General features: G+C 37.6%; 1 pseudogene; it reads left to right on the plus strand.

Annotated features, from left to right (window-relative positions):
• The first annotated feature begins 8163 nt into the window (after nucleotides 1-8163).
• On the plus strand, nucleotides 8164-8762 carry LOC136121501 (sialomucin core protein 24 pseudogene; annotated as a pseudogene).
• The last annotated feature ends 2351 nt before the right edge of the window (nucleotides 8763-11113 follow it).

The following is an 11113-nucleotide window of genomic DNA, read 5'->3' on the forward strand; positions in this document are numbered from 1 at the left end:
AAAGAAAGCACTATACCTTCCTCACCAAACACCTGTACCAACATGGCATGAGAGATCTGAGCTATAAGAGCAGAGATCTTGTACGTAATAAGGCAGTGTGGTACCAGCAATTACTATCATTTTATTTTAAATTTATATTTTTAAGTCTTCCTAGCTACTGAGATATTACCTAGCTACTGAGACATCATTGGGTGAACACCAGTCATTTCAGTTTATCAAAGTCATTCTCTTGGACAGAGTTCCCATAAGGAAAAATGAGCCCAATCACCTGTGACAATCAATGGTGTGATAAAGGGATAATGAACCACATCAATTCTGCTGATCAATGGAGTGATAAATGCCAGAGCCACACAGCATTAAGAGAAAACCTTAAAAGTACTTAACTTTTATTGAGTGTAGCGTTTATATTTTTAAAAAATCAAGTGTTTACTATGAGATGCATGATTGAGTTCAAGGTGTTGGGCAGAGGTTTTTCTAAAGGTAACCATGAATGGATTCAAGCCCACTCTGAGTACAAGGTACAGGATTTTGGAAAAGGTGAACCATCCTCCCCTTTTATGATTCCATGTGAAATTACTGAACAGTTTGATTCTTTAACAGTATAGAATCATCAGCTAGGTACCTCTTAATTCTCTCAGACATTTTGCCCTACTGTGTGCAATGTGAGGGTTAAAAGCATACACTGGAAACATCACTGGTCCAGGAACAAGATAAACTCTACTCCGATCTCACTTCTGCTATGACTGTCCATGTCCTATCAGAAAAGTCGTTCAATCTCTTTTGGCATCTATTTCCTTCTCAGAACAAGAATAAAGGAAAAAAAAATTTTTTCCCTCACTCACAAGGTTATTCAAAGAATTCATTCAGGTATCATAAAATAACTTCTATGTTTAAAATGATAAAGCTATTCATTGATCCCATTATCTTCCCAATAGCCTCTTCTTTATGGGGCATGATACAATCACATCCTTCTCTCATAAGGCTTTAATGTAATTGTTGTTTGCTGCCCTCAGTGGATATTAAATTGCACAAGATTGACAGGTAAGATCAGGGAAAATCTCTCTTAAAAGTGAAAAAAAGACACAAGGCTTTGAAAACAACTTTATACCCCAGTTACACATAGTAAAAATCAAGGGGTAAGCTATTCAACAAATACCGATTGAGTACCCGTTATGTATCAGATATTGCCCAGATGTTTGGACAACTTCAGTGATGAAAACACACAAAAATGCCTGTCCTCATGGAACTTAGATACTAGCAGCAGGAGGCAGAAAATAAATAATGATTATTATAACAAATTATATAGTCTGCTGGAAATGCTAATCAAGTATTTTTAAAAAGAATAGTAGATGAGCTTTCCAGGCAGAGGAAGGAGCAATGCAAAGGCCCTGAGGTTAAACCAGACTGGTATGCACAAGGCCTGCAGGGGAGCTAGGCAACGTGGGCAGGTGAGGGCCAAGAGGTGATAGGGGGCCTGCCAGGTCTTGAAAGAAGAGGAAGCAGGGTTCACCTGAGTGGGACATTGGGGAGAGAGTACCTAGGTACAGGCAATAAAGATACACTTTGTGGAGAATTTAATGATAATAACAAACCAACTGGTAATGGAAAATAATCTGAAAAAGAATAAACAAACAAATGAATAAATACATGTATATGTATAACTGAATCACTTTGCTGATAACTGAAACTAACACAACACAGTAAATCAACTATACTTCAATTAAAAAACATTTTTTAATTTAAAAAAACCCAACTGGAATCACTATACTTTTCTTTTACATCACGTGCCAGTAACTCTAAGCAATGTCACAGATAAAATACTTCTCAACCCCTAAATCTTCTGTTGGTCTAAGTTCTAAATGATTGCTGTGGTTACTGTGAAATTTTAATTGTATGTAAGATATACAGTATAACTTCCTGCTATCAGTCAACCCCTAAAAGCTGCCGATTCAGCCACAGGTATTCATTGCAGGAGAAAGTCTGTAATGATCCAGATTGCCTGAATTTGCTCTGGATTCAGTTTGTGTCTCCAATCCTTGTGGTACTACAGGATTGTGGATCTACTGCCTTTAGATCCAAAGTCAGGATAGGATAGTGATTATAACGGCAAAGAAGTAGATCTTGAGTTATATCCTATGTAAGCTCTTGGCATTTTACTTGTGTTTCAAATTGAAAACAGCAAAACAGAATGCAAACTGTAAGGTGTAATTGTGTGTGTGTGTGTGTGTGTGTGTGTGTGCAAATTTTAGTTCATACAAGTAATATTTTACTTGTTTTCAACTGCAACTTTAGAAAATTATTTTTAAATTGTTATTCATCTATATCATAACTTATTAAACTGCAGTATTATTTTTAAATTTTTACTGAAATATAGTTGATTAAACTGTAATATTATCTATTACTGTGTGACACCAAAAAGCAATGTTTCTTTTCTATTTTCTTCCTCAAAAATGCACTAATGTAACTAAGAAATATGAAACAGTTACATATTTCCTTTTTACCATTATATTTGTTTGTTTTTTACCAGCCTGAATATACATAAAAGTACAATCAAAGAAATTTTCAATTTCACCTTTTCTCTGGTCATAACTATTATTCATCTGATTTCATAATTATTATTGGAAATAACTTTTTGTCTAGAGGAGGGAATGTTAAAAATGACCCACTCCAGTTGTCAAATACACAAGATAGGCTGATGATGGGAAGCAGCCCCTCAATTTTGTTTCTTAAATATTCAGTGTACGAAGTACAAGAAAATCACTTAGTCTACAGTCCAACTTTGTTACTTTTGGCCATCTTCTCCACAGTGGGAAAAGGTTCATTAATAGTTGAATCAATAAATGGATCAATAGGAAAAAGTGAAAACAACCTAGATAATAGGATCTGAAAGGCTGATAGGAACACGTCATGCCAGATAGAGAACACAGATACCAAAGTTTCCACTTTGTGTAATATGTAAGGCAATACATTAACTTATTTTATGGCTGTAAATATCTGGAACATGTTTTAGGTAAACAACTGTAATTGTTACTTCTAACTACAGCAACACTTAAATTGTGTGAATGATACCCCGCAATGTATTTTTTTTAATTCTGCTGGTTTTATAAATACATAATGACAGAGGACATCAGTCATGACTGTCTATCATTGTTATTGGCCCTTCATGCATAAAATTAGACAATTGATACTTGTCACCTATAAGTCAACCTGAGGTTAAATATTAAAATAAACTCAATGGGTACGTTTTTCAAGTAGAGATATGACAGAAGTAATTTAGTTTGATGGCAGAAACCTAGTAGATGTGTTATAAAACCATCAAGAAGTAAACTATTAATTTTCTCTGATATACAAACTCCAAGCTATAATGATTCCTTCCATATATTTATTATACTATGACCCAGCAGAATATGAAACAGGTATATATAATATAACATTATACCCAGAAATTTTGCTCTTCATAGCATTTTTTTAAAAGAAGAGATATTAAAATCATTTCCTATAGTTATTTGTGCTAAATTAAACCATATATGAACAATTCTTTATTGAGATATTTGAATATGTCAATGATAATCATTATAGTCTTTCAATAGATTGGGACTCTCTTCTGGTGCAGTAATTAAGAAAAAGTCTGTAGCACTTCCAGACACATTTTCTGTATTACTCCCTCATTTGTAGTAGTTTCCTTTTTAGAAACAGGAAAATAAAAATTTTCGTGTGCTTACTGATCATCTAAGTATTACCTCCTTACCATAAAATATTCAGAAAAGTAAACAATATTAAGAAGAAAATAATCATCACACCACCTATAAAAATAATACAAAAAAACTACATCTGTATAAATACTTATTTTATAAAAATTAACCATGTTCAAATTTTTAAAAAATGGGATCATGCTATTTATCTAGTTTCATAATCTGCTTTTGTAAAATTAAAAAATCTGTTTCCCACAACTGTTCTTGTCAATATGCATAAATATATAATATAGTATTCATCTTCTCAAAATACTGTATTTTATTTCATCAGTAATATAATTTCAAAATACTGTATTTTATTTCATCAGTAATATAATTTCATCCCCTTTTCTTTTTCTCAGTTCTCTCCTCTCCCTCTGTTTTTTTTTTTTTTTCTTTTTTTTAGCATGATTAAAATAAACTGAGGACTTACCATGTGATATCGCAGCTTCTGTGTTCAGGGTTTTAGATGTGTCATCATAGTGTCCCTCAAAACTTTCTAAGTAGTCAGTACTAATGCACCCATTTTACTGATAATGAAAAGTGAGAATTAGAGAGACAGAGGAATTGCCCAAGGTCATCAAGAATAGTAGGCGGCAAAGCTGAGATCCAAATCCAGGAGGGTCAGTTTTCTATAACCCTCCCTTAACCATTTCACTGAAACAGACCTTGAAACCCAAATTGCCAGAACATTTTTCTCAGAATAAATTTCCCGCAGTGGAATTACTCATGTCCTAATTTAAAACTTGTGACATGTATTTTCAAATGATCTTCAATTCACATTTTGCCAAACATGTGTGGAAATTCTTGGCTGTCCACTTCTTGGGATCCAATTTTCTTTATTCAATATTTAATAATATTTTTGTTCAATTTGTCTTTTTGTTCTGATCTGCTGAGGTAGGAGTCTTCTCCGCAGTCTCATACCTCCTGAGCTCACCAGAGGAATAAGCCTACTGACCCGGACTTCCTGAGGATGTCCAAGGATAACGCTGCCTGACCTCCTAATGCAGTCAAACCCTTAGATGCCAAAGGTGCATCCTGGTCCCAGGTGCTGTCCCTCCATGCTCACAGAGCTGCTGACACTTGGGGTCTGGTCTCCTTGGTCCCTGTGCACACTGGGCACTCTCTTCCTTAGAACTGACCGTCTCTCCCGACACCCCCTCACAATGTCTCCAGGATGCCAAAGCAGCGTGTGCCCAGGTCGCAAAGTCCAGGGGAGCCTCGTAAAAACAACCTTCTCTTTTTGTCTTCTAGTCCACTTCAGCCTTCTATTCTTCCAGCACCTCCAATCCGTTAGGTCTGGTAAAATCATTCCTGTGCTCATGGGTGACTCGACCCGTGACGACTGGCCTGTCCCATCACCGTTTCTGCCTATCCAGCATCTCTAGTGCTCTTCACTCCCGTCATTCCTTAGCTGAACTCCCCGCTGTATTAAAACCCTCAGCCAGCTTTCCTCAAGGACCTCTAAATCCCTTGTCCATTTCCTTTCATTACTAGTCTGGCAAAACATCCAATTAGGCTGTCTGCCTTCTCCATGTCTGAGTTCCAACTATTTGATTTCCTCTGGAAAGATAGCCCACATGCACAGACTGCTGTTCCTGAGAACCCATGCTGTGGGGAATCCAACCCCAGCTCTCCCTACAGTACTTCTATGTCCCCAGTCACCCGGCCCCTCCTCTCCATCCATCACTCTGCCCACTGTGGTCTGGCTTCCACGTGAACTCCTCTGCGGACAGAGCTCTCACACCAACCTTCTGCTCATCAGTGATGATCTCACTTCACCTCTCCTGTAAGTCTGAAATCCTCTTCCGCTGGTTTCCAGGACACCTCACTCTCCTAGTGTTTTTCTATATGATTTTTCCCCTTTCCCACTATACTTTCTGGGTTTCTCTGTCTGTCCCAGAACTGGTGGTGACTCGGGATGCTGCTTTAGGACCTGTGCTAACTCTACACTCTGTCCCTTGACAATCTCTTCTCACGTGTTTTCCATCCCTAGCAGCTGGCTTGATGAGGCCTGCGTTCTACACATCCATCCAATCTTGCTCCTGATTTGGAGCCTATATATCTAGTTGTTTATTTGCCTATTTCCTTAGAAGTCCAGGTTTCTGCCTTTGCCACCTGGATAAAATATGGTTGTGTTCACAAATAGGCATAGGAAAAGGGGCAGGCATGCTTGGCTACATCTTACTTAACTTTGAGATCTTAGCCTAGATATTGTTTTCTCTGGGAAGCCTTCTATAAGTGCCAAATCTGGATTAAGTGCCCTTCTTATTCAAAACAGTCTGAACTTCTATCACAGCACTTAACACACTGTATTATAATTTCTTACACAATTTTTTTGTCTCTCTCAGTTGACTGTAAACTGGCCCCATGAGGACAGAGAAAGTGCTGATTTTATTCCACACTGTATTTGCAACACTACACAGTGCACACAGCAGGTGCTCATGTTACTGAGATGAACTGAACTGGATGGAATTAGATTCTTCCTGGGTTTTCTCTCCATACAGAGGCCACCAAGGCCAGGCAGTTTTGTCCTGCCCTGTTAATCCCCATGCCTCAGCTCTCATTTTTTAGGGATGGTTGCACAGACATCTGCTTCAAAAGCCCCTTTCTCCAAGCTTATCAACTCTTGCTAACTGATGCCAATGAAGACCCATCCATTTCTCAACGAGGAATCAACAGACCCATCTGGGTTCAGCTTTACACCTTGCTACACTTTGGAAAGTCCTTCCCATGATGATTTCTTCCAAGTTTATTTAGATTTACTTAGCATGCTCAAATCTTTAATCAATTTGGGACATAAGGCGAGATATATATATATATTTCTTTTTCCAGTTGGTTAGTTATCCTAGCACTATTTACCAAACTCTTTAAATATTCTCCCGTGATCTAACGTTTCAGCTCTACCAAACAGTAAAATCTCCTAGGGCGTGGTGAAGAGTGTGGACTCTAGGGCCAGCTTCTCAGATCCAACCCCACACTGACACTCACTAGTCCTCGGGCAGGTCACTTAACCTCCCTGCGCCTCTGTAATTCAGGGGTAACAACAATAGTGTCTTTCAGTGTTGTGATTAATTTACATGTAAACGGCTCAAAAGAGTACTGATACAGAGCAGATCTTTAAATCCTCCTGTAGATTATTACTGTCATCTGTTTAGATACTTCATCTTCAGCTCTGTTCACCTGCTCATCTTTGAGCCTGTGCTGCACTGTTCTAACTGCTGTAGAAAGAGAACGCAGTTCCCTCTAGAATAATCTCCCTGAGCCATTGCCCCTTTCCCTCCTTCCCTTATTAAAAAAAAAAAATCACTTTTCTACTCTTGTACAATTATTTCTTTAGTAAAACACTTTTCCCCCCAAATATTAATAACAGTCAACTTTTACTTGCAAATTGCTTTCCATGGGTCAGGCACTGGGTCAAAGGCTTTATTGACATGAATCATCAAAGTCATTATATTGACTTTACAGATTAGGAGAACAATCATTGAAACCATTAAGGAAGGAACCCAGGCTGTCTGATTCTAGAACTTGTGCCGTGTATGACTACAGGGCATCACTTCCATTATAAAAACTCCTGTTGAGACTGGACTCAGATTTGGATGAAATCTCTAGATTTATTTGGGAAGGACTGACAGTGTTGAATGCTAAGTCTTCCTATTCAGTATTATGATTAGTTTTTACCCAATTACTTATTTATGTTCTTCAGTAAAGTTTTATATTGTCAATAGAAGTAATATTTACAGAGTACTGACCACACTGTAGACATTGTTTAAATGCTTTGCAAATATTAACTACTTTAATTTTCACCGTGACCCTATGGTGTTGGCCTTGTTATTATTTCCATTTCACAGATAGGGAACCGAAGCACAGAGATGGCTCTTCACATTAAATGACTTCGTATCACATAGCCAGTGTGTGACAAAGCTGGTATTTTTATTACACTCTCTTGGCTCCAGAACCCATGACTTTGGCTACTAAGCTCTCAGATTTACCTCTCAAATCATGGGTAAAGTACTATATTTCTATCTGCTCATATATTATTGATATTTACCAGTGAAACTTTTCTCAATCTATTTTTATCTTGTTATTGCTAGTCTACAGGAAAGCATTGGTTTTTGTATATTTTCTTGCTAACCTGTTGAAGTTATAAATTCCAACGATTATCAATTGATTACCTTGGGTTATTCAGGGAAGTCATCAAAATAAAGCTAGGTTTTGTTCCTCAATATGCAAAATGCATCCTTTTCTATGCTTTAAAAAAACTGTTTGGGTTAGCACCTCCCCCAAATTTTAAATGAATAATTTTGCATTAGACATCCTATTCCACTTTAGGGGTAATGCCTCTAGTTTTCCTCTAGTAAAAGAACTTCTGAGGGACGGACGCAACCTTGGGTGTCCCAGCCTTCGCTCGAAGGCCAGCGCATCGGCCGCGATGCCCGGGCTCCGGCGACCGCGGCTTTCGGCCGCCGGCTGTCTGGCAGCGCTCTGCGGGATGAGCGCGGCTCACACCACCACCCTGGCCTCGAGCGCGACTACACTCGCGGCTTTACCGACTATCACCAGCACAGCCTCGGCGCCGCCGCCGCCACTCCCGCCGGGCACCACTCCAGCCCCAGAAATCTGTGAGAGCCGCAGCACGGTGTTTCCTGTTTTGATGCTAATGCTGCTAACGCTACCCGTTTGGGGTCAGAATGCAAAGGTAAAAGCTACTGTTCAGATAATCCCACAGTTCGTGATGGCAAGGGGGTGAACAGCACAGAATTCTGTCCTCGGCTCCCTGCCACACCACTGCCAACCAATTCTGCAGCGAAAACCACAACTCCGCCTTCCCCGTCTACAGCCTGCACCACGGCTACTACATCAGGTACAACGGATACCACTTCAACTCCGGCTTCACAACCTGTGCGCAAGTCTACCTTTGGGGCAGCCAGTTTCGTTCAAGGAACTGTCCTTGTCTTGGGTGTGCAGGCTGTAATTTTCTTTCTCTATAAATTCCGCAAATCGAAAGAACGAAACTACCGCACTCTGTAAACAGACCCGCTAAATTAACACGTACTGGTGTGTAACTCACTGAAACCAAAATATTCTCTTTCAAGATGTGCCACATGGGAGACGCTATTCTAGGATCTTTAATTTTTCAGAGGATGCATATAGGAGCATCGCCCTTGAAGAGAAACCAGTTAAATCTATTTGCTCAACGGGAATATTTTAAATATTCTGCATGAATGCTTGTGGCTGTCTTCTTTTATTTTAAATGGCTGCTGCTGTGTGATTAAGTTCTCTCTTCTTGACATGCCAAATGTAACTCTATAAGTGATGGAAACATTGTCCTGCGCAGACGACCTCGTGACTCTTTTAGCAATTCAAATGTAGTCATTTTAAAGCCTGAAAGCTGCATTTTTTCATGCTAACTTGGGATGTAGTTTAGTGACCAGAATTGAGAAAAATGTGCCAAATGAGCAGCAATCAGGTGGATTTGGGGCTATAATTGCAAAAAGTGGAATAAATTTATAAATTTAGTATCCTTAGAGTAGAATTTTGTGCTTGACAAGTTATTTTTTCTACATTAGAAAAAAGATGCCACACAAGGAATTACATTCCAGATTTAAAGAAATGAAGGGAAAGTATACAAAACATTAAAGTGTAGCAGGTTATTGTTGATACTTGTAAAGCACCGTATATTGTTGAGAAAATAAAGAACAGTGCCTTAAAAGACAGACTGAAAGGTAGACTGTAACTTAAAATGTTGGTGATTTGTTCTTTCACATTAATGAAGGGAAAGGTTGGACTGAGGATGTAACTGTTGATGTGAGCAGTAGTAAACCTGCTTTTAGATACCATAATGTAAGTATTTAATTGAAAACTTACCTACTTTATTTCAAGCCTGAGTAACTTAAAGGATGTTACACAAAGTCGAAAGCCTTGATCTACTGAACCTCCCAACATTTTGCTTAAGGCTGTTAAAAAGTATAAAGTTGATTTAATTATATTTTCCTTTGTACTTCAAAAACTTATCCTAACACTGTTGTACCTTAAAAGGATTTCCACCAAGCTTTCTGGAAAAGTAACTTCTATAAGGCAAGAAAGAAAGAAGTTGTTTTAGAATCATTTATTAACTTTTTAAATAAGACAATCGTTTTAAGTTTTGAGATAACAAATGTGAGCAGTGTAATTTCAGAAAAAATTTTAATTGATCGGATTACTGTAGATTTTTAATGATGATTGCCCTGGATAAACAGATTGTACTTTTTCTTTTCCACCCTTCCTTCTTCTTAGTTTCAATTCCTGTAGTATGATAAGCATGCATACTTTTATTATTTTAGTTTCCTTATGAAGCACTAGTTTTTTCAGGTTTAGAGGGATACTCCTTCCCTGCCTTTGACACATTGCATTAGTTCAGAGGCTTAAATCAGTTTAAAATGAGCTTTTGCTTTTCTAGGTCATTACGGTTTTTTGTTTTAGTTTCTTTAGCCTATAGCGGCTGTGTTTAGCACTTGGTTTTCAGTATTTTATAGTAAGAAATGACAAGTTGCTTTGGTCCATTTCTGAAGCCAAAATTCCTTACATTTAGATAATAAAAGGTTCTTAAAATGAAGATTTACTGTTTCTTCTTTACTTGCTGGTACAGCTAAAGTTTGTTTTACTTGCACACTGGTATATATACCTAATGTTTTCAAGTGCCTTAATGGTTTAAAATCTCTGGCTTCAAAGGTTTTTGGGGAAAGGTAGGCTTACCTCACATTTTTGTTTCCCTCAGTAGTAATATTTTTGGTACTGCACAACAAATTTTATTATAGTGCCATGGCTATTAGTTTTTAGTGAGTGCTTTAAGATACAAGATTCAGTTGAAAATATACACAATTTCCATTCTCCCAAAGTGGTAAAAATTAGCTACAATATTATAATTGTCATTTACCTAGACAGGAATACCTTGCCACACATTAATGTTAACACTATAGCTACTTTTGTGAAAATAGAGCTGATGAAGCCTCTCATCTGCTGTAATTTTGAATACTGCTCTAACAGAATGATAATATGGAATTAGATTTTACAAAAAGAGCTCTTACAACAGAACTCAGCCTTTTCCCCTCTTCCTTTAGCAGTTTAGTATCTTCAGCCATTAATAATTTGGGTTTTTTTTAATCCTGAAGGTATATAGAAACCTTTTCAGACTTTTCATCTGATTTGTTCATGCAGGTTGTAGTTCTATTAAAATCCCTTATTTTACCTTACAGATATTTGTTGCACAGATACTGCTATATTTAGAAATTTCTATTTCAGTTCATTAAAAACTGCAAAACCAATCTGTATCATGTACCAAACTGATTTAAAATAAACCTACATGTTTGTTGGATTAAAAAAAAAAAAGAACTACTATTTTG

The sequence above is a fragment of the Phocoena phocoena genome, chromosome 3 (genome assembly GCF_963924675.1).
Source record: "Phocoena phocoena chromosome 3, mPhoPho1.1, whole genome shotgun sequence".
NCBI classification, from domain to species: domain Eukaryota; kingdom Metazoa; phylum Chordata; class Mammalia; order Artiodactyla; family Phocoenidae; genus Phocoena; species Phocoena phocoena.